Consider the following 27,846-nt stretch of genomic DNA (forward strand, 5'->3'; position numbering starts at 1 on the left):
GGTAAAATTTACCATTCTGACTACAAACACGCTTAAATGAACTGGAAATTATACATATATGAATTGTCTATATCATAAAAGTCGTTGTGAATATTGTTTTTATCATTGCAGATTTATGTAACATTTGTTTTTCAACCATTTCCACTTCAAAAAAGAGATAAATTATTTATTATTAGTCTCAATAAAAAAAATATGTAAATAAACCACCAATTCTGAAAAAAGTTATGTTTACAATTGTTTTAATTTTAAAGAAAATCTAGTTTAGTAACGTCTGAGAAACACTTCAACTAACAATCATATTTCTCACTCCAAATCTCTGTCGCATTTAGTTTCCTCAGTCTTAGAAATATCACTAAACTAAAACCTTCACTGTTCATTTCATTATTAACCATTTGGAATTATGCACCGCCGGAGTTTTCTGAATTAATCTTGTCTAAGTCTGTTTCCGAATCTGCAGCAGTATACATGCTCGCCAATGCCTATTTATCTTGCATTTATTTTTCTCACGCCGACTCTGGTTTTGTGCCCCTTAGCCACATCATAATGACATCTTTCATCCCCTACCCTCTTTCAAGATCAAAACATCATAAAAATTCGCCAGAGCGCGACCGACCCCGTTTCCGCGGTGTTCCTAACCGTAAACACCCTCCTCCTCCCCCGCCAGTGTCGCGACTAATCCCAGCGCGCTCCGAGGGCCAGCACGCGAGTCAACCTAGGGTTTGGAAACGCGCATCCCGGCAAAAGCCACTGGTTCACGGCAACGTCCGCCGCGTCCCGTGCCAGGGATCGAGCCCGGATCGTGTCAGAGGAAGACACGGCTCTGACCGCCACCACACCGCGGACCCTCGTCGCTTGGGCCCTGACTCCTAGCGAGCTTCAAGGGCCAGCACGCGAGTCAACCTAGGGTTTGGAAACGCGCATCCCGGCAAAAGCCACTGGTTCGCGGCAACGTCCGCCGCGTCCCGTGCCAAGGATCGGGCCCGGGTCGTGTCAGAGTGAGACCGCCACCACACCGTGGCCCCTCGTCGCTTGGGCCCTGACTCCTAGCGAGCTTCAAGGGCCAGCACGCGAGTAAACCTAGGGTTTGGAAACGCGCATCCCGGCAAAAGCCACTGGTTCACGGCAACATCCGCCGCGTCCCGTGCCAGGGATCGGGCCCGGATCGTGTCAGAGGGAGACACGGCTCTGACCGCCACCACACCGCGGACCCTCGTCGCTTGGGCCCTGACTCCTAGCGAGCTTCAAGGGCCAGCACGCGAGTCAACCTAGGGTTTGGAAACGCGCATCCCGGCAAAAGCCACTGGTTCGCGGCAACGTCCGCCGCGTCCCGTGCCAAGGATCGGGCCCGGGTCGTGTCAGAGTGAGACCGCCACCACACCGTGGCCCCTCGTCGCTTGGGCCCTGACTCCTAGCGAGCTTCAAGGGCCAGCACGCGAGTCAACCTAGGGTTTGGAAACGCGCATCCCGGCAAAAGCCACTGGTTCACGGCAACGTCCGCCGCGTCCCGTACCAAGGATCGGGCCCGGATCGTGTCAGAGGGAGACACGGCTCTGACCGCCACCACACCGCGGCCCCTCGTCGCTTGGGCCCTGACTCCTAGCGAGCTTCAAGGGCCAGCACGCGAGTCAACCTAGGGTTTGGAAACGCGCATCCCGGCAAAAGCCACTGGTTCACGGCAACGTCCGCCGCGTCCCGTGCCAGGGATCGGGCCCGGATCGTGTCAGAGGGAGACACGGCTCTGACCGCCACTACACCGCGGCCCCTCGTCGCTTGGGCCCTGACTCCTAGAGAGCTTCAAGGGCCAGCACGCGAGTCAACCTAGGGTTTGGAAACGCGCATCCCGGCAAAAGCCACTGGTTCACGGCAACGTCCGCCGCGTCCCGTGCCAGGGATCGGGCCCGGATCGTGTCAGAGGGAGACACGGCTCTGACCGCCACTACACCGCGGCCCCTCGTCGCTTGGGCCCTGACTCCTAGCGAGCTTCAAGGGCCAGCACGCGAGTCAACCTAGGGTTTGGAAACGCGCATCCCGGCAAAAGCCACTGGTTCACGGCAACGTCCGCCGCGTCCCGTGCCAGGGATCGGGCCCGGATCGTGTCAGAGGGAGACACGGCTCTGACCGCCACTACACCGCGGCCCCTCGTCGCTTGGGCCCTGACTCCTAGAGAGCTTCAAGGGCCAGCACGCGAGTCAACCTAGGGTTTGGAAACGCGCATCCCGGCAAAAGCCACTGGTTCGCGGCAACGTCCGCCGCGTCCCGTGCCAAGGATCGGGCCGGGATCGTGTCAGAGTGAGACCGCCACCACACCGTGGCCCCTCGTCGCTTGGGACCTTACTCCTGGCGAGCTAACAAACGGAAGGGCGTGTTTTCCAAAGAGCGCTGAAGCCCTAGCCTGCAAGCTGTCTTTATTCCCGGCAGGTTCTCGCGAGGGTGGGTCGGAGGGCTGGAAACATCCCTTCCCTAATCCCCGTCGAATGTTGGCGAGAGTCGCCCCGGCAGAGCAGATTATATCCTATTTGCATGCATAATGGCTGGGCGTAATGCCCTCCCTCTGCTGGGGAAATAAATGCCTTTAGGCTCAGCGCTGATCTAGCGGGGGACTTGGCCGCAAATCCTTTTGTACCTGCGCGCATTGACTGTTCGTTCGACTTCCGATTGTTTATTTCGTTTTTTTTTTTTTTACGTATCGAAGAGTTCAGCGTTTCAAAAAGACAAAAGGTTCTTTCATACCCTGTGCCCGTGGCAACGGACGCGCCAAACGTTAAGTCTAATCGACCCCTTCTATCTATATTTTAATTTTTTACTTGTGTTTAAAAACGGACCCATCAGTACGCAAAACGATAACTGATCACTTAAAATCTGTCATATTCAGATTTAGTTAGTTATGGCATGTTTTGTACAATGGTTAAAAGGGTCTACAGCATCATGATAGCAAAAAAACACATACGTTTATTATTCACAATAGCGAGCTTTTGTTTCATTACAAAATGTTCTGATACGTGTGAACAACTTAATCTTATACCAGTAGCATATAATTCTCTCATTTTCAGGTAAACGCCCGAATTAAGCAATTTCGGAAATGTGTGTTTTTATTTAAATTTTTTTCTCAGGCCCAGAAGATCGTAACTTTAATTATTAATGTGTGAATTTTCTTTGGTGAGTCACATTAATACGGCAAAGCCGTTGTTATGCTGCCAAGAAGCCAATTTATAGTTCAATGGACGCAGATTTTACGGGCGTGTAACCAACAGTATGTGAATGTCAGGCTTCATTACACAAGTCCGAACCTCGCTAGCCAACTTTAGCTTCATGCGCTGAAGTAACAGCCGCACATAGAAAAGTCTCTCTGAACGTCGGTAGTTATTATGGGGGGGCCTTCGTGTGTTTACACCACCAGCAGTAAACAAAAGAGAAACGGCGATGTACGCGTGTGTATGAAATACCGACTGCAAGAGCGAGGTATATTTAGGCCCGCGCGTTGTTTAAACAAACATGGCGCCGGCCGCGGAAAACTTGCGGTAAGCCCACATTCCTTTTCCCTTTGTGCCGTGGCTTCGAATCCCACCTCGGACATGGATTCGAGAAAGCCATTTCGCTTTTGGAAATAAGCTCTGTCCAGTTATTTGATGTCCAACCCACTTTAGAAACTATTATATTTTTATTTATAAAAATTGGTGAGAAATTTGTTTTGTCATCAAAGTGTCTGTAATTTTAATTTTGAAATATTAAACAATTTCTGTACCTCTTGGTATAAACGAAAATCTGTAACGATTAAATCACGGCATTGTTGTTACGTTCTTTGCAATGTTCTGCCAATGTGCTTTTTCGGAGGAACTCTGGAAAAGAAAGCTTTTTCATAATTTCTCTGAGCAGAAATAATTTGTTCGGCTCGATAAGAACGCGCATCCAGGTATTTACTCACTGCGAAATTCAACTAAATTAATAAGTTAACAGTATTAATTTTTCACCCCGTGAACAGAGGGTTTCGGCTGAGATAAGTCGCACCTCACCCCATTTACTGATATATTTTCCGGCTGTCGGCTTGTTCGGAGAATGAAAAATTACGAAGGAACCCCGCATCCCCCCTCTTTTTTCCCCCCACGCAGTCCCGGAGAAACGCTCGCTGCCATTTCTGCTAAAGAAGAAGCGAGGAGTGCTGATAAGAGACGCCTAACAATTTTTTATTTTTTATTTTTTCAGACGGGCTCGAAAAAATTCTTGGCTCGCAATTTTCATAGTCAGAAGTGAATATTCAAGAGAGGAGAGATCTGGTGTGTGGACGGAGGTACGTGCTTCGAATCAGTAAGGAGGCGGGAGTAGGCAGAGTGTAATTCCATTAATATGGTAATGCTCTCAAGGGATGCGGCGCGAGGAGGGGGTGGTAATTGCTCGCTGTATGGCTACCCTTTTCTTTTTTTACACACTCCCCCTTTCATGTCGGGGAAGAGCAGCGACAAACTCGTGTCCATTTGCCCGCGGCTCGATGTCCCGACCGGCAGGTAACTAGGAAAGAGTGCATTAGCGAGGCGCCACTACAGACTGCCGACGACACCCCAGGGAACTGAAGACGGCCGTTGCTCTGGATAGCGACGGGGCGGTACAGTCTGCACAACGCACTATGGAGCCAACTCGGGCGGTAAACGTTCGCAGAAACATAATTTTGGTACTGTAAACAGCACTAAAAATTCCCAAAAAAAACTGTTTTGGAACAGTTATAGGTGTTTCATCGTGTATTTATTTACAGACCAGTGTTTTAAACATGTCCTTTAAAAATCCAGCGATTGTGCAGTGTGCGATCCTGCTAGGATCTGGCTCCAGCATGATTAGTGGTTTCATTAGAAGCAGTCTCCTAGCCTGTATTTGAGCCACGCTGCGATGATACATTTTTTTTTGTCAAGAGAACGCTCTGGAAGATTCTGTCACACGAAAGTTTGCGCAGTAGATTTGTATTTTGGTAGTGTTCAAAATTTTTTCTTAAAGTTTTCCCACAAAGCTTATCTAACATAAGTCAATGAGATAGTTAATTGACGTGCGAACTACACAATGTTTGGCTTCTGGTATTTGCTGTGATCTTTGTGTGCTTAAGTAAAATAAGTGTTCAGCAGACATTGTTATGTAGCCTTGATAGTGTATCAGATTTATTAAAATATATATATTTTTTGGTAATACATGTATTTTATGCAATTCTGCAATTATAAATATTTTGTTTAAAAAAAACATTTTTTTGAGATAGTTAATTTTTCGTTTCTTCATCACATGCCACATATAAGTTTATTGGTTTCTAAAAATAATAATACATAAAAATATTATTGTACACACACCGAGAAGACTGTCGCACGCGCCGAGTAGGCTGTCGGACGCGCTGTGGAGATCATCGCACGCGCCGATGAGACTGTCGCACGCGCTGTGGAGATTAACGCACGCACTGAGGATATTGTCGCGCGCATTGAGGAGATTGTCGCAGGTGCGAGCGAGGTTGTTCGCGTGGGTTTTCCGGATAAGTGGTTCCTCTAGTAATTTTTTTAAAAAAAGAAAAAAAAAAACAAAAGGCTGTGGGGGGGGGGGGGGGGGAACGAGTGCTTTATCTTTGGTGCCGACGAGAGCACATCCACCTTGCGCGGCTCCCCGCGTTTATCGCCGACAGCGGCGCGTGCCTCACCCGCCACGCGCACGCATGAATATTCATGGTCAGCCCCCCCCCCCCCTCCTTGCCGGGACGTGGTATCAGCGCCGCACACCGCGGGCAGGAACACAGAGCGCGTGTGGCGGGTTGCAGCGTGCGCGACCTCCCAGGGGCGCCCTCGGCCTGGTGTCGCCCGCGCAGGGTCGTTACCACAACGCCGAACGTACAATAACGCCGAACGTACAATAACGCCGAATACCATAACGGCGAATGCCAAACTGACCGCAACGCCGACAGCTAGAAAACTGCTGTGTACCACAACGCCGAAATACAGTAACGCCGAAATATGTTGCTGCGTAGGGGGGGGGGGGGGGGGAGCGGCTTAGAGGAGCAATATTAAAAAAACTGAATGATTTGTGTGCTAACCTTACCTAACCTAACCTTTGTGGCAGTCCTGCAATGCCATTTTTCGGCGTTAATGTATTTCGGCGTTGTGCTACACAGCAGTTTTCTAGCTGTCGGCGTTGTAGTCAATTTGGCGTTCGGCGTTATGGTTTTCGGCGTTATTGTACGTTCGTCGTTGTGGTATTTCGGTGTTGTGGTGCGTCCCCGCCCGCGCAGAAAGGCGACAGCGCGCGGCGCTTGGAGCTGGCGCGCCGCCAGTCTCGCGAATTCATTTGGCTTCACGGCAGACTTGTACTTCGCCGCTGTAACATAACACCTGCCCCCCTGTCTGCCACCCGAAATAAATATCAAGTAATTTAAAGATAAATGATATGCAAAAAAACTACATAAAAGACGATAACTAAATGACATTAAAAAAAAATCCACACTATACCCTCAACCGGGATCAGATCTAGGAGGTGAAAAATCAAGGTATTCCAACTAGATTGGAAAAATATGACCTTCTCTGCGGTGCTAATACCGCAGGATTCTGGGAACAGTCGATTATTTATCTGTTATAATTAATTTTTATTTTTTAATCTTTTTAAAATAAACAGATTTCCGTTACTGTAGTTACCAAATTTACCTAAAAATTTAATTTTTTCTGTAACAACGCAATTTTTTTGTGACTAAATATATTTTTGAGTTGTGCGGAAACTATGTGTGAAGAAATGTAGTTGAAAAAAACAAAACAATTTTTGTATACTTATCGCGCTCGGCATTAAATTAAAGAATTCTACGTCTGATTTAGTGTCCGAGTTTGGTATTACAAGTGTATTTGCAACTTGAGAACACATGAATTGGCCCGTTACCGAGCTTAGATGATAGATACATATTTCTTGCGAATACTGAAAGACTTGCTCATATTATTTGATGATATTTAGAAATCTAACCATGTTATAGGCAATTTGAAGTATAGGGTCTCTATGTTGATGTACAACCGGAGTTACCGGGTCTTAAGGGGGAGCAAGTCCCGGGAGTTGCAATGGAGAAGCGGTTGACATGCGCCGTAATGGCAATTTTTTCCTCACAGAGTCGGAACAGTTTTCTGAAGTAGTTACCGCGAAGCTCGTCCTCGCAGTTGGGGGAGGCCGTAAACGAGACTAAGCCGGGAGATTATGACCGACACCCCCCGCGTGAACCGTTATCCAAGCGGTTAAGGTTACTTTCAGCCTTCGGGATCGCCAGCTAAAAGGACTGAGAAGGGGGGGGGGGGGGGGGCGGAGTTGCTAAGCCTCGCGCCGAGGCGAGCGGGCCTTGTTATGCAAATAAGGACTCGGGCAAGTCCTCCTTCAAGGACGCGCGACGGGGCTGCAGATGTACCCTGGGCCCCGGGGCTCTTCCTGCTGGCTCTACCTGCTGGCTCGTCCTGCTGGCTCGTCCTTTTGGCTCGTCCTGTTAGCTCGTGCTGTTAGCTCGTCCTGTTGGCTCGTCCTGTTAGCTCGTCCTGCTGGCTCGTCCTGCTGGCTCTACCTGCTGGCTCGTCCTGCTGGCTCAACCTGCTGGCTCGTCATGTTAGCTCATCTTGCTGGCTCTACCTGCTGGCTCGTGCTGCTGGCTCTACCTGCTGGCTCGTCCTGTTAGCTCGTCCTGCTGGCTGGACCTGCTAACTGCTCCTCTACTCCCACCCTCGGCGCAGGCGGCCTGGAGTGACCCCACGACCCTGGGATGTGAGCCGGACAAGCTGCGCCTGACCGATAACCTTCCATACACCACGTCACAGTACGTTCTAGACAATGATGCACCGGCAGAAAACAACAATTGCACACATGCACAAAAAAAATAATGGTACTCACTGACACAAAACACTGGTAAATTCAAACAAAACAATGGTGTATGTAGGTACACTTGTGCTCATTAATGTCACACTGGCTCATAACATATGGGTACACCGGCACACAATATTGGTGCACTCGCAAAAAAATATTGATACATTCCTGGCAAAGCTTGATTTTACATTTAATTTACTATAATTCTTAAAAATTTGTAAACAGTTAGAATTTATTTTTTTAAAACAGTTAAAATAAAATAAAAAGTACTGAAGACTATTTCATACATAAAACGCTGAACAAACATAAAATATTCACATTAGAAAAAATCACATTAAAAATATAAACAAGCCTGTTACACAGTTTATTTACATTTCAGTACATTAATGGTTCATTTAGCGTACCATGACTGCTTCCTCGTGTTACATGGTACACAAATTACGATTATGGTAGAGGTTCAATGACAGTAGTACGTGTGATATCCCTGCACAGAGCTGATGAAATTTTGGAATCCACAAACATGACACTGCGCAGAGAGTCGGTAGGCTTGGTAACAAAAAAAAAAATCTAATTCTGAGTATACTTCGGTCCAGTGACGTATTGGCTCCTGAAATTCCTAGCGTGGTGGATAAAACCCGATTCTCACGAGTGCGTTAATAAAACACCGGGTCTACTGCGTATATGTATATATTTTTTTTTTGCTCTTCCGCGCGCCTACGCAACCCTTCGTTAAAACTGCTCCGTCCCGCTCGCTGTATTCCGCAAACGCATCGTTATTCCAGTTTTTAATTACGGGTTCTCCCGTTTCGTATTCCTTCCCCCTTTTTTTTTCCTCCCCTCGCGCTGACGGCCACGCCACCCCAGGTGACCCACCCTGGGGTTTGTTCATGTGCTTCGATCAGCCTCGCTCCAGTCCCTAACCCCCCCTACCCCTCGCAGTGTGTTTATAACCACCCCCCTCCCGCCCCCGCGGGGTCGGGTCAACCCCGTGCCGGGCTCCGAACCAATTTGTCTTGCGCCCATCATAACGTCAGGCTGGGGGAGAGGGGAGGAGTGGGACCATGCCCGGTAAAAAAAAAAAAAAGGACCAACCGTAACTCTCTCTTTGATTCCCCCCTCCCTCCCCCCAACCTTTTACCTGCAGCGGGAGTCTGAAACAATGTTTGCCCCAGGTCAATGCGGATGCCACGAACTATTACCTCATCCAGGAGCTGGAGGAACATCCCCCGGTGAAGGCGTGTGGCTCGAGTGACATTTCTCAGCAGTTTAAGTTCTTTTCCCGCACTGTAATTGCACAGTCCTGCCTACCTCAACACTTTACGCTATTCACGTAAGGCTGTGTCTGGATTAAAGTACACTGCCATGTGCTTTCGATCTGGCACACTTCACTTGTCCTTGTCGTGTACTAGGGCAGATCACACACACACACATATAATCTATTAATGGTATTATCCAGCTAAGCGGGTACCTAAAATTTTGTTTTATTAAATACATAAATAATTTTAAATTCAGAACAAATTCAAGCAAAAAAATTGTAAATTTTTTACACTCCATTAAAAAAATCACATTAATTTATGTCAATCTTCTAGTTCAAAAAGATCTTTCGATTTCAGTTCTGATAAGTAAGTACGTACAATTATAAACTTAAGGTTGATTTGGACACTGTATAAATACTTTCACGCATTATTCATTTGAAATTTCACATCATTATGATGTTACAGCATCGCTCTCAAAATAAATCCACACTAAAAATATCGTATCTTCGTACTTTAAGATAACCTATAAGAAAACATTTGATTAATTAACTATTAAATGCTATTCTTATTTAAAGTGATACAAAAATATTCAGACGAACACTTTTTTTAAACCGTGGCAAGTAATTTGTATTTTAAAATGTACATTAATTTGTAATTATATAATAAAGTATTTCAATTATTCACAGAAATATTTTTTCTCTGTGTGCATCATTTCTTTAAACATGACAGTAATTCATTTCAGGTATCTATATGGAAGTAGACCATTTATTTTTTGAATCATCAATTTAAATTTAATATAGTCAGAAACCGTTTTTGAACGTTGAAACATTTTATTAATGTACCCTCTAAGTATTTATCTCACATTCCTATAACTAATGTAAATCAGTGGAATTTATTTAAAATTAACTTCTTTTAATATTTGCATCTCTCTAGTTCCACAAAAAATTGCAATTGTTTTCAATCTATAAAGTAAATTGGGACTGATTTAAATATTGAAGTCTATACATCTACAAGCAATTAAATATTGTATCTTAAGTTTTTTTATGCACAAACAAATCGATTAAATTTAACTGGCCTTGATATTCGTTCATTAAATGCTCATTATTGAGAAAAACTATTTCTCTCACACCTGCACACAATGGAGAAATTCCGCTTGCCTCTGTTGGTGCATGGATAGGATATTGGAATTCCGGTTGAATGACAGACGGAATATTTAGCAGTTCTTTTTTCTCGTACCCTCGTCCCTGTCCCAATTTTTTTTTTTTTAACGGCCTCGGTCAGTTATTGCGTAGCCCAGAAAAAAACTGAGAGCAATTGAGTCACCCAAAAAGCCTTCATTTTCGTTAGAAACAAAATTATGGCCAGTGTATTTACCATTTACAAAGATTCTTGATTTGAAACCACTGCAAAAATGCAGTAAAATTATTACTCTTAGCTCTCAGTTACACAAAAAAGGGATAATTTATAAATGTTTCTAATTATTTAATTCCTAATTCATTTTCCCCTGATAAACTCCCTGTTATCACATTGTTTGAACGATACAATTTCAAAATATATTTAATATAAATTAATAAAAATATTGGACAGTATCAGAAGATTATTGCGTTATTTACATCCATATTGAAAAAAAATAAATTAATATGCTTTGCAAATTATTCTCCGCAGACAATGTGTCGAAAATTATCTATAAAACTTTAACTTAAGGTAAGTGTACTTTTGCAACACTTAACTGTACAATGGAGTTTTTTCCCCCTTGATTGGCAGTTTTATTGTACGATAAACACGGAAAATATGACTAGCTGCATCTACCACAGATTTGTTTGTATGTTCTTCACAACTATTTGTTAGTTTATTATGCGACTGTATTTTTTAATTGAGTGATGTCATTTTTTTTTTGTTTCTTATTGGTTTACCAATAATAGTTTGTTGCTAAGCGTCCAAAAAGTTTGCAGTGAAAAAAATGTTGGCGTGCAAATATTTTTAAAACTGTCTACACGATTTATATTTTTATTTCAGCTAAACAATTTTTTGTGGACACAACGAATCAGAGTGGTTTTGTACCAAGTACTTGAATGATGTTAAATCTATGTCACACTAAGATTTTTTTCTTCAAATGCGCATGTGCTAGTGTTCATTCAATACGCAATAAAATTATTTTAGCAAATAAGTTTTTTTTTGTTTTGTGTGATTAAAGTAATGGTAAATTTCAAAATATTAAGTCACGATATATACAAAACATATTTTTTACTTCTGTAAAAAGTATATGTAGTTATTATAAAAAATGTGTTCAAAATATTCAGATATAAGTATCAGCTGATGTCTGTGTGTTCTGAAAAACTTAATGCTTTGCATGCAGGAGTCTAGCAATGACCTTGACCCTAACCAAAAAAAAAAGATGACAATGGAAATTCTATGGCTTTCAAATTTTTCCTTTAAACGCCCTTTTGGTTGCAATCCATTGAGCGCCCAACTTCACAGACGTCTGTGTACGTGTTCGAGCGCAGACAGGAAGGACGATATTTTTTCCTCGCGACAATAGTCCTGTCGAGCGTCGACAAATGATGGCGTCGCGCGGTCGCTATTCATGACGAGCCTTTGACTGTTTTGTTGGTTGAGCTTTTTGTGTTTCACTTCACCTCAAGGAAATATACAACATTCGTGCGGTTATTTTTAAACATGGTTACGACGGGAGAATATAATACACAAATTTGCTTGTTTGATTTGTTTTGAAATTTTTGACTCGCCTGAAAAAAAAAATTTACTCCACTGAAATTGAATTTTTTTTCCCCGCAGTTTTAACGTAATATCATTCACTATTTAACGTTAGCAGAGAAATAGATAAATATATAAATAAATATATATGTTAAAATACATTTATTGTATTTGAATATCGTTCGTGCTTTATGCTCGAATGCTGCTATTCGGGAATTCTTCACAATTAGAGAAATTATATTTTTGTATGTAAATTTACAATAGCATTCATTTCTTTTTTCTGTAGAAACGTATCTGACTTGTGTTCATGAGGTAATGGGTTCTAATACCGTGCAAACGAATATATGATGTGCAAAACCCTTTTAAATTTGCCTTCCACATTATTTTACCTACAACCGGTGGTCAACACTGTTGTTGCAGGGCTGCATTCACTGAGGAAAATTAGCAGAGAAATAATAACAAACCAGTTTCGTAACATGTTAATAGGAAGCAGTACGGTCGAGAGAGAGGAACGAAAATTTGGCATTATGATTTTAACAGTTCTTATACAATTTTGTTAAATATTGGGTATTTCCTTCGTTGAAGCATAATGCATAATTTAATGGAGTTCCCGAAGTTAGTAGTGACTGGCTAATATCAATAATTTTTTCCCTATCAAAAAATTGACTTTTATTAATTAATCAACTTTCGAGAATGGCTACATCTAATAATGATATTAATATAGGCCATTTTATAATATCATAAAATCGTTTAGTCGTCGACGTGAAACATGGGCTTTGCCTTCCCTGCATGTGTAATCTTGCGAAGTTTCATAGATAATATGTAATTGCACCGACGCGACGTTCTTTTACTATCTCTCAGCATAAGACAACACAGCGACACATCAATGTTGTTGCGAGGATACTAGAGATGAGCAGTAAGGTAGGCCAGTCAGCCGGAGCGCCGACCAGCGGAGGGTCCAGTAAAGTCCCCCCCCCCCCCCCACTCGGACAGGTAGCGCTCGTCCCTGAGAAGCCTAAGATGTCCATCAAGTTCTGTCCCTGCCCGAACACGCCCGAATATTCACCTTCGGCCAACCTCGGGATTTGTTTCATTTTTGCGCAGGAAAAATGAATTCAAATATTAAAACTGGTTGGTTAGGTTAACTACATTAAAACACTTTAAAACACTATGGACGGTTAGTTAGGTTAGTATAGCTACATTAAAATAAACAGAGAAATATAAATATATATAAATAAACCCGAGGTTGGCCGAAGGTGAATATTCGGGCGTGTTCGGGCAGGGACAGAACTTGATGTACATCTTAGGCTTCCCCTCGCCCCTCTGCGGTAATCCGATCAGGAGCGGCGCCTCTCTCCTTGTCTGTCGAGGGTTTGACCCGTTTCCAGTGTCCCGTCTGCGAGAAGTGGCGTAACAAGGACGCCGTTGTTCTGAAAGCTTCTTGTCACAAGATTATGATGACGCGACAACTTCGGAGTTGCTACGAGACCTTTACAGGTTTTTAATATTGGCGGGGTATTTAAGATAGAGTCCGGCCTGCGACGAGCGGAGCGGGAGTGACAGAAGCAGGTGGGGATACAGTTAGTATTCCTCGTAGCGACCTGTGAGGACAGCGCCAGCGGAGTGAAGAGTGGGAGTGACTCCTTGGATGGCGAACGGTGGACTTCGTGTACAAAGTTTGGAGCATAGGGGACCGGAGCAGCTAGGGCTGTGTTGTGTGTGCGGCGGATGAGTGAGCAGTGCGATGCATTGCGATGCTGGCTCAGACATGTGCGGCAAGAGACGAGCAGTAGAGAGATAGGCCTACACTGCCGAGCCGAGCTCCAGTGGGGGAGAGTAAATTGAGGACTTTATGAAAGAGTGACTAATTTTCGACCAGACATTTGAATTATTGTACTTTAAAAATTAGTGCGAATATAAGGTTATGAGTAAATCTGTAGCTAATTAATTGGGTGATCCTATCCGGAACTATTTTGTTACTTTTAACAAAACAAACTGGCTTATGTGGCCAGAAACACCTCGTATTCAAATATTAGTACCAAATTAAAGTTAACAGTAAAGGCTGGAGCAGGATTATGAAATTAAAAATCGGTAATGCCTCTAAGCCCACCACGAATATGAAAGGGGCTCACAATACAAATCCGAAGATCACGTGGAATTACGTATAAGCGGGGAAATGTGCTTGAAGAGAACGTACAGCCATAACTAGGAAATAAAATTCACAGCATTTTAAATAGAGGAAGCAGCAGAAGTAGTACGGATGGTAAAATAAGAAAGCACTTATTCCCAGGATTATAACACATGTAACTTACAGGAACATTATACTTGTGTGTACTATAAGAAATAAGTATAATCACTTTTTCTAAGTAGATTTTTTTTGTATTATTATTGAGTTAACATCTAAGATAAACATTTCTAAAAGGCTTTATTTACGTAACTTAATTGATCAAAGCGATAATGTGTTTTTATCGGGGTGTTTTGTTGGTACGTGGACGTGCTCGCCCGCCGAGGACAGACTCACTCGGTTGGGATGGTGGCAGCTCTCGCATGGGTTGCGCTAAGGCCGGCCCGGAGTTGAGTGTCGGGGCGATAGCGGGAGTCCCGAGGGAACAGACAACAAGTCTGGATGCCGTCCAGGAACCCGGGCCGGCCCCCTGATGGGCGCTCGGCGGGATAGAGAAATAGCTCCACGGGTTCGGGTGTGGGGGGAGAGGGGGGGGGGGACGAGGGAGAACAATGTCGGCGACAGATTCCGCCAGAGAGTCCGCGCCAGTTTGGGAAGACTTGGGCGCAAATGTTAACTTCCCCCGGGAGATGCGTGGACTGGAGTCGTCGCTGCTTCGTGCGGGGGGGAGCTATCGGAGAGGAGTTCCTCTTGCATCGGCCTCTTAAGGGGCCCGCCTCGTCAGGGGTGTATGTGTGTTAGTGAGGCGGGATGATAAGCGCGACGCTCGCTGGTGCTTCCAGCGCGGTATAGCCTCTAAGCGCAAGTCTCTGAACTGGCGCGCAGTCTTCTCGTCGTCACAGGATAACTGTGAAATTTGATCGGTGAAGGTAACATTATATGACGGAGAAATGAAGATAAAGGTGTAATTCAAGTCCCTTAAGTGCTTTCAAGAATCTGCACATTGTTTTACGCCTTAAAATTACTTTGAAAACATGCGTTTTAGCCACTTTAACTGTTCTAAAAGTACATTTTAAAAACTTAATCCAAAATCAAAAGTATTTTGCAGCCCTTAGCGAACTCTTAAATGCTTTTCGTGAACAGACTTCACTCGGATATATTGAGTAGTTTTGAAATCGCCTTGTTTTTCCTGAAGCTCTGCACACCGTATGTGTGTCCGAGTATGCGGAGCCCTAAAGATACTTCCTGTGCCCGCTTTTACCCCCTGGCGCTCACCAGATGCGCGCGCAATTATTCCCCCGTTTCAACTTCCCGCTTGCGAGCGGCAGGACCGCGGAAGGAAACAAGACGGCACTTCCTGCTGTAACCAACACGCCTATTTCTCTCGAAACCAAATTTTTTTTTTACGTGATAAACGTCTTATAAATCGATGAACGCCGGCTGCACGCACGAAAAATTGTCACGTCCCGCCTGGGCCGAGCGCGCAAGAACCGGCCAACCACCGTGCGAGAAAATCTTCCATAATATCAAACAGGTTAAGGCGGGCTTTTTAACTGATTGTTCGTGATTATATTTAAATAAATTATTTAAATTAAATTTACAAAAACTGTAAATAATATTTGAAAATTAAAAAGGTATGCAATTTTTCATCAATGTTTTCTTATGACGTTATCACGTAAAATTATCGTCCGTAAACCGACTTTACAGACAACCCCTTTTTTTTTTTAAAGTAAATTAATCTCTAGGCTGTAAGAGCAAACGTTTATTTGTATTTGTTATAAATGGTTTGATGCACGAAGCAGGAAGGATTCTTTTTCTTGTGTAAGCATATTAGCTTTCGGTATACGACATTTGTTAGGAGTAATGTCGTGAAAAGAAGACGATGAACGGAAATGTGTCACAAAGATGGCAGACTCACTTGTAGAAACATAAACCCGAAAATTTTTTTTACTTTCGTATTGGTGTGCCAAACTGAACTTTACAACAGTACAACTATCATTTGATACTGTGTATGATTTATAGTCATAAAAAGAAATAATGTAAACTCAAAACATACACGCATTAAAAATTTCACAACCCTTAGTTAACTTTGAAATTTAGATATAGAGCAGCATTCGTCATTCTGTAGATACACACCAAATTGTTTAGCCTAGTTATATACGACGCAATGAAAAGTAAAAGAATTTCGTGGTAATTTTTTTTTGCTAAATTTCTAATGTTGAATTTGCACAATAAAGTTATATTTTGTTTGTACAAAGTATTTACAGACTGATTTCTGTCATTAAGCAAAGACAAATATACATAGACGGAGTGATATATTATGTGTTATAAAATCTTTGAGGTTAATATTGTTTTAATGTATCTAATGGGCTAAATTTTTAATTGAAAAATACTTAAAAGATAGAAACGCGTTTGTAACGCTTTAGAGAACTAACACAATTTTAAATATTTTTGATGCCAAGTTTGTTCAAACGCAATTTTTATGGCTTATGACTTATATATTTTTTAAGTTGCGATGATACCTTCTTACGACTATTCAAATTTACAAAATGTATTCTAGGATAGCTTCATAGACGCTGATGGGCACGCACCAGGTATAGCCTCGGCTTCACTTCTAACTATAATTAAAACTTCGGGTACCTTTTACCTTACTACTTATTCCAACAGTAGATATTTATACAAATGCTAAATTATAATAATAAATTGTTTGTAAACATTATGGACACATTTATGCTTGTTTAACGTATTGCTTTAGTCAGAATAAGCGCACAAGATTTTTTCTACTAATACTATTGTCGTTATCTTATATCCGTGGCCGGGTAAAAAAAATGTCCTTCTTGCGTGTTGCGAACCGCCGTTCATGAGTCTAATGGGGTTCTTTCAGGCGTTGTGCCTTGTGCCACTGTTGCACCCAAGCAGTTTCGCGAAGCCTAAGGGAGGATAGAGGCCATTACCGTTGCAGATTACCCTGATGGCGGGGTTACATTTCTTCTTATCGGCCGCTGCGTCCCTTGTAACTTATTGCGCGCTATTTCTCAAGCCTGTTCCTAGGCGGTGGAGTGCTTCTTTCAGAGCTTGCGACCAAGCGCGGCATTATCCGAGCCAGGCGGGAAATATTCCCTGTTTGATGAATGAAGATGAAACAGGCTTGTTCAGCGGGTCGATTGAAAGTCCATACGTCAAGCACGGAGCGTTGCTTGAGGCGTGATGTGAGTTGCAGGAACGGTTTTCATTTATGAACGCCCTTTTATCTGGAGGAACTAGAAAATTTTTCACGGTTTTAATGACTTCTAGGATAGACTCATTAAATCTCAACGTACTGGGACAAATGCCACCTGCTTATTTGCTGCTGTCTTGTGAGACCTGTTAACTGGGTTGCTTGCTGTTTCGATGCTTTTTTTTTCGTTGAGGGTTTTTCGCTGGCTCAGTATCCTTCTAATAAACTGCGATCCAATAACAGAAAAAGCACGAAGGTGAACGAGTTTGGATTATAGTGTGTCGCGAAATGAATCCGCGAATGAATTTATGGTACGGGTACTTACTGTTAGTCAGAGGAATTACCAAAGAATTGCTGTCAGAACGTACAGATTTCACTGAATGTAAGAAGAAATAACGGTAAAGTTAGTGGAACTGAGTTACTGAAATAACCAGAAACATTTTACCAATCCCAATGATTCAGTTATGTGAGATTCGCAGTTCATATTTATTTAGAGGTCAATAAAGCCATTATAATTGTTTGCTTTGTTTGAATTGTAAAATTTCAAAGTTGACAAGACAATTAAAATAATGCTAAATTTTAAAAAAGCTATGTTTTTTTTATGTTCAACCTCTTAGAGAAATGGCAAGCTATATGAAGGCATGGTTTAAAACAGATATTCGTTAAAGATTTTTAACAAACGTACCAGCTGCTGAGAGATTTTTCTTGTATTTGTAATGAAATTCGTTTTCTCAAAAGGTTTGTCATAATGCAGATAGCTTGGACAGCTTCAAATTAGTCAAAGTTAACCTTTATATTTCTGTTGCAATACAACTTCAAAATAAGAAAATCCCTTACGTCACAGCCTTCAGGCTTAGATAGATTTCGGAGTACCTTTTTCTTCTGGAAATTTTCTCGAATATTTAAAATCTTAATGTACAAAACATATATATAGGATTCTCTAAATACTAAAATGATCGATTAAACATTTTCTCATATTTCATGCAGCGAAAATGTTTCGAATGTTTTTAAATCAATGCATCCAGCAGTGAATAGCTTAGAACGAATGTCATGTTATGCCTACTAAGTTAGTTATAAAATTTTCTGTCCTTCAAACACTATTTTTCATTCCTTGCACTAATACGTGGTCGTACCAAAATTTATTTTGGACCGAGGTTTAAGATAATATTAATATGGTTTAAAATAAATTTGAACGAATGTGATGTTTTGAATTTTATAAGTTTAGATTTTTTTATTTCAACCCTTGTTTTAACGGTAATAAGTCATCTCATCGAAAATTGTTTCAGCCAAAGTTTTTTAGTTAATGTTTAGAATATTTAAAATGAAAGTTTGTAAGTTAACTTACTAAAAATGCTATGATATTTTTTCGTCAATCCTTGTTATTTCCACACTTTGCAGTAATGGTTGGTTACGTAAAAATTTGAAAAAAGTTTTAGACGATATTTAGAAAGTTTAAAATAAATCATAGGCCCTAACGTAATCGATAGTGTTCATGGTACGGAAGTTTTATTTTTTTTTATTCCAACCCCTTGTTTTTTCAAACCGTTGCAGTAATGGTTCGTCTTATAAAAAGTTTCTTAAGACAATAGTTTTAGATAAAAATTATAATATTTACAAACAATTTAAACGTATTCCATGGTATGCCTACTAAGAGACTTATGAATTTATTTGTCCTCTAACCCCTTTTTTTCCACCCTTTGCAGCAAACTATAAATAAGACAGGACTTAATAGTGTAAATAGTACGGAAATGAGATTTAGTATATTTCTACCACTGTTATTTTTCAACTTCTTGCAGCAGTGGTTCGTCTCATCAAAAATTGTTTCAGAAAAAAAAGTTTTCTATTAAAATTATATGTTTTCAAATCATATGTTCGGTTTTGATGTAGTGCGTACTAAGGGAGTTATGATATTGTTTTGGTCCTCTAACCCCCCTTTTTCCCCCCCACACTTTTAAGTTATAGTTGGTAATATAAAATTTTTTTTGGGATGTAGGAATTTTGTACTCCAACGAGGTATAATACGTTCAGAAGTATGCGATATTTGTCATATTTTGGGATTTTTCAAAAGAACCATCAACAATTTTACTCTATTGGTCGGAATTTTTCCCATTTATGAAATTGGCCGAGATTTTCCATAATATGCTTTATGTTATAGTTTTGATTTGTACACAATTACGACAGTTTCCGTGTCCATGAATGTGTTATACTTATATAATTTTGAGGTTACGATGTGTCTATGGACCATTTAACTAAAAATATTTTATTTTTTATTTTTGCGGAAGTCGCACCATGGTACAATAGGTAGTCTTTCTTCGAAATATGCCGAATATTAACTAAGTGTATCTTAATGCCTGTCTGTTAAAAATAAATGTTAATGACACTTAGCATGTTCCAACTGATGGCATGTCCAAGGATAAGTAACAAATTAAGGATACGTGTGATGTGAACTCGCTAATGCTGCTTCTCCATTTAGCTGAGTAAATGCGCGGCAAAGTTTTTACTCGGGTGAAAATGAGAGATGGGTGGAGTCGGGGTTTTAAAAAAGCAGGTCAGAGCCATCTCAGGGCGCAGGAACGCAGCGCACGCAAACCTTAACTGTGGAGCATCGCCATCATGTTACACGTATTTAACAAGTTTTTGGCAGTCCCGTAATAATGGGGTTTAAATTCCTAAGTTTGTCTCAAAATTGTAGGTATACTAAGGGTATGATATTTTTCGTCTATTGTTCTGGTTCTACCATGTTTTCTAATCAAAGCAACATGTGAAGACACAACAACAGCTCATTAAAACTCATGGCGTTAATGAGTGCGATTGGCCGGGAGAATCACGAGATGAATGGATACACGAATCAGGCCTTGCCATCTCGACAACATTGGCAACATCAGTGCCAATGAATGGCAATGAGATGAGGACGCAGGACTGACGGAAGGAATGGGCCGAGGACCGATAAAACCCCAACTGGCGCACGGAAACGTCCGTCATGTTTCCCACTTGCAGGCAAACCTGTTTTTAACCCACCGGGAATCGAACCCGGATCCATCTGGTGGATGCGAGATGTCTGAAGACTCGCCCACCGCGGCCCGGGAAGAATCACGTTGCACTGGTTCACGTATACGAGGTAACGGTACGACTGTCACCCCGCACAGAGCGCATTAAATACGTAGTGGAACAAATTTTTTTATTGCTCCAGACCCCAGGGCATGCGTGGTGACCACACCCTCTTCGCGTGCGGTCACATTACGTGTTCCCTTACAGCGTGACATTCAAAAAAATGTTACAGCTCTATCCATCTCTACTCACGCTCATATCAGATCATTGCTAGGGACCGGAAAAATTCGCTGATTCAATGACCTCTAGGATAGCCTCCATTATCCTCTGCATTTCTCAAGTAAACACGCGTGTTCATTGGGTACTAAATTGTGAGGCGTCTCCACTGGGTAGCTTGTGATTTGACGCTTCTTTGGTCGATAGTCTCTCATTGGCCCAGAGAGCTCCAGTTAAACTGCGAGCCAATAGCAGAACCAGCAGAATTGTACAAATGTTTGAATTTCAGCCAATCACGAAATGAATCCACGAATTTGTCCGGTCTCTAATCATTGCCTTAGAGTGACCGGCTCGCGAGAAACACGTGGTTCTCTTTTTTTTTTTAAGTCGCTAAGGGTGACATTGTCTAGAGCATCATATGCCTGTTTGTCTCTACGCGTAGGGTAGAGGTAGGTTAAGCCATGTCTCGGTTGTATTCATGATTATAAGCTACACACATTTTCAAAAAATTTTTTGGTTTCTTTACAGAATTCGCTTACGACCCAAAGGAACTGCTCTGACTGTGGATACAGGTGAGTGCCTCTACTGCTGCTAACCTAAATATTGTTCTATTTTTATGTTTGATATAATCAGTAGATCCGCTCAGATGTTTGCCTAATCCTCCACGTAGTGTAGTAGTTATAAAAGGGATTCAAAATTCTTGTCACTTGCTCCTGAGGTTTGTGGATGGAATTATGAAGCTAAAGAACTGGAGTGTGTTAAAATTAAAAAAAAAAACACGCATTTAAAAAAAGAAAAATTATCTTCCATTCTCTAAATCAAACTGAGTTTAAGTTATCCTGGATGATAAGTTAATTACAATCAGTCGTTTGTCTAGTAAAAAAAAAAAATACCTTGACCAAAGAAGCCGCCGATAAAGCGACCACGCTTCCTTCCGGTCGACTCAAGTTACGTGTCCGCGGGTGTACGCGCTAAGAGTTTACGAACGCTGGTGTACACAGCCACTTGTACATCGCTGATAAAACCCAGCACCTATGAAGTATCTGTGCGCACCGTCAATGAAAGATACAAACAAGGCGTGACTCTTCGAGCCAGGGAATGTTGTGGAGTGGTTGAGGAGGAGGGGGGGGTGATTGTGGGGAATGAAGGGGAGGGGGGCAGAGATAGCGATCGGCGTCGTGCATGCGGTCGACGGCGCAGGCGCGGAGGCCCGTGTCGTGCCCACCGGCCGCCCGCGAACAAAGGCTCGCCCGCACAATCGCGATAGCGCCGCGCGTCATAATAATTTTACGGAAATGAGCCTGTGAACCGAGGGGTAAAGGGAAGGGGGTCAAAATGGTTTGGCTGGAGAAGGGGAAATGAACGCGTTGTACGTCGAGCACACGTTGTAAACGGCAGGGATACATCCTCCAAAATCAGTAGAACGCTGGAAAGAATTTATCATCTTGAATATTAACAAATAATGACGCAGTTTTTTGTGTGTTATTTTGTTTTTGTTTGGTTCTAAACAGCATTCTGTAGTTTTACAAAATATTCCTTTGGAAACGATTAGCGAAAAAAAGTTTGTAATACTACAAGAAATATATTGTAATTTTGTACCACACATGGCTATGGATGTTTTTGCATATATGAAATACGTTCTTCGAAATAATACTAAGTATTTCTTACGAAGATTGGTGCATAATTTTATATTTTAGTTGATGTTTCGTTCAAGAATATATCATTTTAAACCATGGTAGAGAAAAAATAATATTCAATAATTTGAATTTATGTGGTTTTATTATGCTTATTAATGTGCGCAGATAATAGTAAAAACATATACTCAGGGAACGGTTTAAAATAACTTTAACTATTGGAGGTACTGGAACAACATAAAGCATTACTGCAAACACTATTTTTTAGTAATTTCAGTTGTTTTCATGTAAATACACAAATTTAATTATTCCTGTAATTTTACATGGATATTTCTGTTACATTTACAAAAATAGTTTTCTGTGTATTTATTCAGACAAAGCACCGAAAGTTATTTATTTATTTATTTTTGCAATTCCGGTTGTGGACAAATGTTCCTGCATAATACATATCAAAACAGCATTAGTGACAACATCTTTCGATACGTTAAATATTCAAATGTTTGGTCAACATAAAGTTACATATAATCTGATTTTTCCGTTTTCTTAGACAGTCAAATAGTATTTATGCAGTACTTAAGAAAAAATACAAATTTAAAATACTTTGGTTGTCCGAAAACAATTCAGAGTAGGTTTCATTAAAACCATTATTTCAGTTAATACTTGTGCTTAGAAAGTTAAAATTACTAGTTGGTTAAGCTATGCAGAGGTAGCTAGCTATATGATACAACTGTATTGTATGCACGTCTCAATGAGATAGTGGAATAACACAAATATATGTAGATTAACACAGATAAGTGCAAAGAATTACAGTTATAAATAATGTTATTGTCTAAAGCATAATGCACTTATAAATTTGTTAGTAAAGCCAATGTAAAATACTTGACCTCACCCAACATGTAGATGCTCTAAAGAGAGATTTTTTAAATTGTGAATTTTATATCATGCTATTTAAACAAAAATATACACTCCAAAATAATATAACGGTTAGCAAGTGGATCTCTGCACAATTTTGTCTAAGAGAAACTGTGGTATTTTTCTGTACATTATGATTTAACGAACCAGTAATATGGCTAAACATACATGCCACTGCTAACACAATGTTGTACAAACAACGTAAAAGCAACTGGAGCAGTTCGGTTTATATAATTATTTCTTAAAAAATATTTATGAACAGCACGATCGTGGACTTCCCGAACCACATTCACAAATGTAACAGCTGTCACGTCGTGCTACGGACTGTCTCGTGCTCCACTGCAGTAAACTTCTCCGGAGAAGGCAAGTCTGGGAAGAAAGGAGGTCGAAGAAGTTCGTATTATGCAGTCCGCCTGCACGAACTAGAAGTCAAGTAAAAATTAAAAAAAAAAAAAGCCAGAGTGACGAAGAATTTATTTTTCTAAAAATAATCCTTATTTCGTAACAAAAGAGGAAACCCGGGAAAACTTTAATTCGAATGACGTGCTAAGTATTCTTATTAGTTTTACTTGTAATGCATTTTATGCGCTATAACTTCCTCTCGTATGCAGACGAATTGAAGTTTTGGGTCTTATTTGAGTCATTTTCATTAGAAAACTCGTCATAATTCATATGTTTTAAAAATTGTGTCAGAAAATACCACAAGATTCACCTAAACTTGCGCGCAAATATTTCTTAAATGAATAATTCTATTAATGTGATCTATCCACAGAATGAATTATAACTAGAGAAAGAAACTTTGAATGAACAACATGTATGTAGATTTACGTATTGTATTTTTTTTTCATTCATCGAAACAACAAAGGGTAGCTTTGTTTTATCATAAAAAAGGTGTATGTACTTATGTATGCGCGTTAAAAGTTATACTTATTTTTGAATAGTGACACTGAACTATTTTTGTAAAAACTCTAATGAAATTAATACTCAGTATTCAATATTAATACAAATATGTGTATATAAATAAATTATTTAATTTTTTAATATATTTTAGATAAACTTTTTCAATAGAAAATATAACCAATAAATATACAGAATTTTTAATCTAATTCATTAAATTTAATTATTTATTACAACAATTATATAATAATTTATAATACAAATAAATTTAACATGTGCTATCAGAATCATACTTGTATGAATAAAATAAAAAATACATTTGAAAAAGTTTATAAACACCATTTATATCACTAATATAAACAAAAAAATATGTTTTTAATTATATGGACCAGTAATTAATATCAATAAATACATTTCTGACTGCCACTCACATGTTCCGCACCTACCGCTAGAATTCGCTACCATAGCAACTACGTCGACTATCGAATCATTCGATTTGCAGAGCAAAAGGTTAAACTATATGATGAAATGTCTCCAATAAAAATGAAACAGACTTGACAATTTTTTTTGACAAGGGACATTATTAAAATCCTGACCACCTTGTAAAAATTCGTTAGTAAAAATATTATATAGTTTCCGCACAAATTATATGACAAATTACAAATTACATGGGTGAAAGTTTGATACTCTGTTTTCATTATTTAACAATTATATATTAATCTTATCTTACTTACTTTAAGATATTGTCAATGATTAATAAACATACCTTAAAATTAAGTTTTAACATAGGTGAATATTAATGTTATAATAAAAAAATTGAATTATCTTAGTGTTATATAACTTCTGGCAAAATAATTTTAATTTAAAAATAAATTTATGTTTATTTTAAATAAATGGATTTAACACAGGTGCTACTAAAAACAGGAGTCAGTTTTAAGGCGAAATTTTTCATTATTCTGAGCATGGGTTTAACCAAAATAAACGAAATTTTGAGGGTAAATGACGGCATAATCCTAATTAAAATTAAATAGGCGCGTGTGTTATGTTAAATTGGCCAGCTTATCAAAATTAAAAAGAAGGTGTATTTCATCAAGGTAAAATATATCTTCGAATGCACAAAAAGAGATACACAAATTGGGTATTTAAAACATACTAAAAATTAAAAAGACTTACTGATTAACATTTTGGTTATGAATTAAATCTGATACTAACCCGAAGTTTTAGCGAGTCTATTTATTATTTAAAACGTTTGAAATTAATTACATTATTTTCTTGCAGTTGTAAAATATCAGCAATTCCCCGAAATTGCAAGAGCGAACGAAGCCGCAGGATACTAGCTTTTATATTAATAAAACAACAAAAATATTCACAAGAATTAAATCATCAACCCTTAAAAAAAAATTATATTTATTACAGCTAAAATAAAACGCAATTACGTTTTCGTACTTTGGTCTCTATACAATTTAAATTAATTTAAAAGAAAATAGAGAAATATTGTTTGAGTGCCTAAAATTACCAACTAGCAGAAGGTAGATTCAGAACCACTGCGGATATACGCGTAAAATAATGTATTTTTATTTCATTGCTAAATTTTGTCTTTACGCGCCTCCATTGGTAAGAACAATGGGAAGGAGTTATTCCATGACAAGTGGAAGAAGAAACCCTTCATTAATTTCCCGACCTGTTGGATCGCACAGGGGGCTGTATGAGCAACAGAGTGATAAAATCTGTAGAGCACAGGACATTATTACTTTTCTTCCTTCTTCAAATGGAAGTGGTATGAAGAGCGAAGACGAACGCGCGATATGACGAACGAGAAGGCACAGATGATTGCACTCAGTTCTCGGAGACAGATAATAATTAAAAAAATTCTTCTTACTTGTATTTCACAGACTGTACTTTGACATTTCGTTATTCAAGAAGAAAGATATAACTTCTGACATCTTACTTAACAATCAGACCTATGTAAATGAATTTTTTTTTTTTTTATGAATTTTCTTCTTTTATTCTTATTTGTCGACGTCAACGAAATTACCAGAGTTTCAATTTTCCTGAAGAGAGCTTCGTTTACAATCTCGAAAAACAAACATTTTCCCCTGACTCCATCCTTGGTATCTGGGATTTCCACTCTAGCTCCAGGGCAGACACAAGTTAAGTATGTATAACAGTAAATATATATATATTTTTTTTCAGTGTGTGGTACACAATAAACATTATTTATATATACATATATATATAGTTTGTTAAAAATAACTTGGAAGCATGCATCGCGAAACACAAGACGCTGACGACGGCGACACAGGCGCTCGTGGCGGCAGCACCGCGACACAAGACAGCTGACGACCGGCGACACTAGACAGCTGACGACGGCGTCACAAGACAGCTGACGACCGGCGACACAGGACAGCTGACGATGGCGACACAGGACAGCTGATGACGGCGACACAGGACAGCTGACGACGGCGACACAAGACAGCTGACGACGTAGACACAGGACAGCTGACGATGGCGACACAGGACAGCTGATGACGGCGACACAGGACAGCTGGCGATGGCGACACAGGACAGCTGACGACAGCGACACAAGAGAGCTGACGACCGGCGACACAGGACAGCTGACGATAGCGACACAGGACAGCTGACGACAGCGAAACAAGACAGCTGACGACGGTGACACACGACAACTGAGGAAAGTGACACAGGACAGCTGACGACGGCGACACAGGACAGCTGACGACGGCGACACAGGACAGCTGACGACGGCGACACAGGCGCTCGTGGCGACAGCACGCGTGAACCACGCCCTCGAGAGACGTCCGCCCACTCCAGGGGAAGTTCCGGCAGCGTCACGGATCCGGGGCTATCCGGAAGCGGATAAACAGTTTTCGGCGCGGCTCCTCTCTCGGACCGACCGCAGATCCGATCGCCGGGTCGATTCGTGCCGACGTCAAAGGGGCCGTCCAGGGAGCCCTTTGAGCGTCGCTGAAGGGCCGAGGGTGGCTGTGGCGGTGGATAGGGAACGAGTCCCCCCCCCCCCACCTTTTTTTATTCCTGCCGCGGTTTCAGGACGCATTGCGACGAGCCAAAGGGTGGGTGGGCTCTTCTGTCTCGACCAATTGCGATTGTGGCGGGCAGAAGGGCTTATGGTGGTTTTTGCCGCGGGGTCGGCCCCGCGGGTGGCGGAGCGGGGGGTCGGGTGGTGGGGATGGATCTCCGGAGGTCCTCGTGACGCACGACCGCTTCTAAGAGGATTAAGGGGGAGGGAAGCGGTGACCTGAAAGGAGGCCGAGATGACCAAAGAAGGAGGGCGGCAAAGGAGATTGCGTGGCTTAATGAGCTTACCCCCTCCGCCCCTCTCGCGCTGGACGCGGGGGGGCGGGATTCCCCGGGAAGCGAACCGCTGACCCGCGCTGGAAGCGACCTCCGGGTGCCGGCGTGGGGCGGAAGGAAGGACCTCCCCCTAGGACAGGACCTCGCGAGGTCCTGCGGTTACCCGTGCCCCGGACCTTCCCTTATCACGTCCCTTGCTTGTCGTTTCCCAAGCGCCATTAAAACACATGCGATTATGTAGTGCTAAACCAAATTTCCAAAACACACTTAAATATTAGAAAATAATTTGGAATCCATAACCAATTTGTATGAACGAATAAGATTTTTTTTGAAATACGGTTTATATATTTAAAATAAATAAATTTTATGTCATTAGTACAGATCGAAGTCAATAAAAAAAAACTCGTTCTTTTACAAGGAAAATACTTGGAAACTCAGTTGCTAACGATACGACTTGTAAAACGTCGAGGTAGAGCTTTGTGCCATTTAATTTGGAGAAAAGCGATGCCTTGAAGTTCTACAAGTGATGTCGTTGGAAACTGAGATTCCAAGGATTTTCCTTGTTAAAGGAAGATTTTTTTTTTTTCAGTGAACAGAATTAAAATGACAAACTTGGCATACTGGCGTACTAGGGCAAGTCTGGCTCTTTATTGAAGGAAGACC

General features: G+C 41.1%; 1 protein-coding gene across 1 annotated transcript in view; it reads left to right on the plus strand.

Moving 5' to 3' along the window:
* Window positions 1-27,846, plus strand: part of LOC134533492 (peroxidasin-like) — a 521,250-nt gene that overhangs the window by 11,323 nt on the left and 482,081 nt on the right. Inside the window, exon 2 of the mRNA XM_063371017.1 lies at window positions 20,939-20,982. The gene's annotated coding sequence lies outside the window, so the exon portion shown is untranslated. The remainder of the gene's footprint in view (window positions 1-20,938; window positions 20,983-27,846) is intronic.

Source organism: Bacillus rossius, chromosome 6, assembly GCF_032445375.1.
Source record: "Bacillus rossius redtenbacheri isolate Brsri chromosome 6, Brsri_v3, whole genome shotgun sequence".
In the NCBI taxonomy this organism is placed as follows: domain Eukaryota; kingdom Metazoa; phylum Arthropoda; class Insecta; order Phasmatodea; family Bacillidae; genus Bacillus; species Bacillus rossius.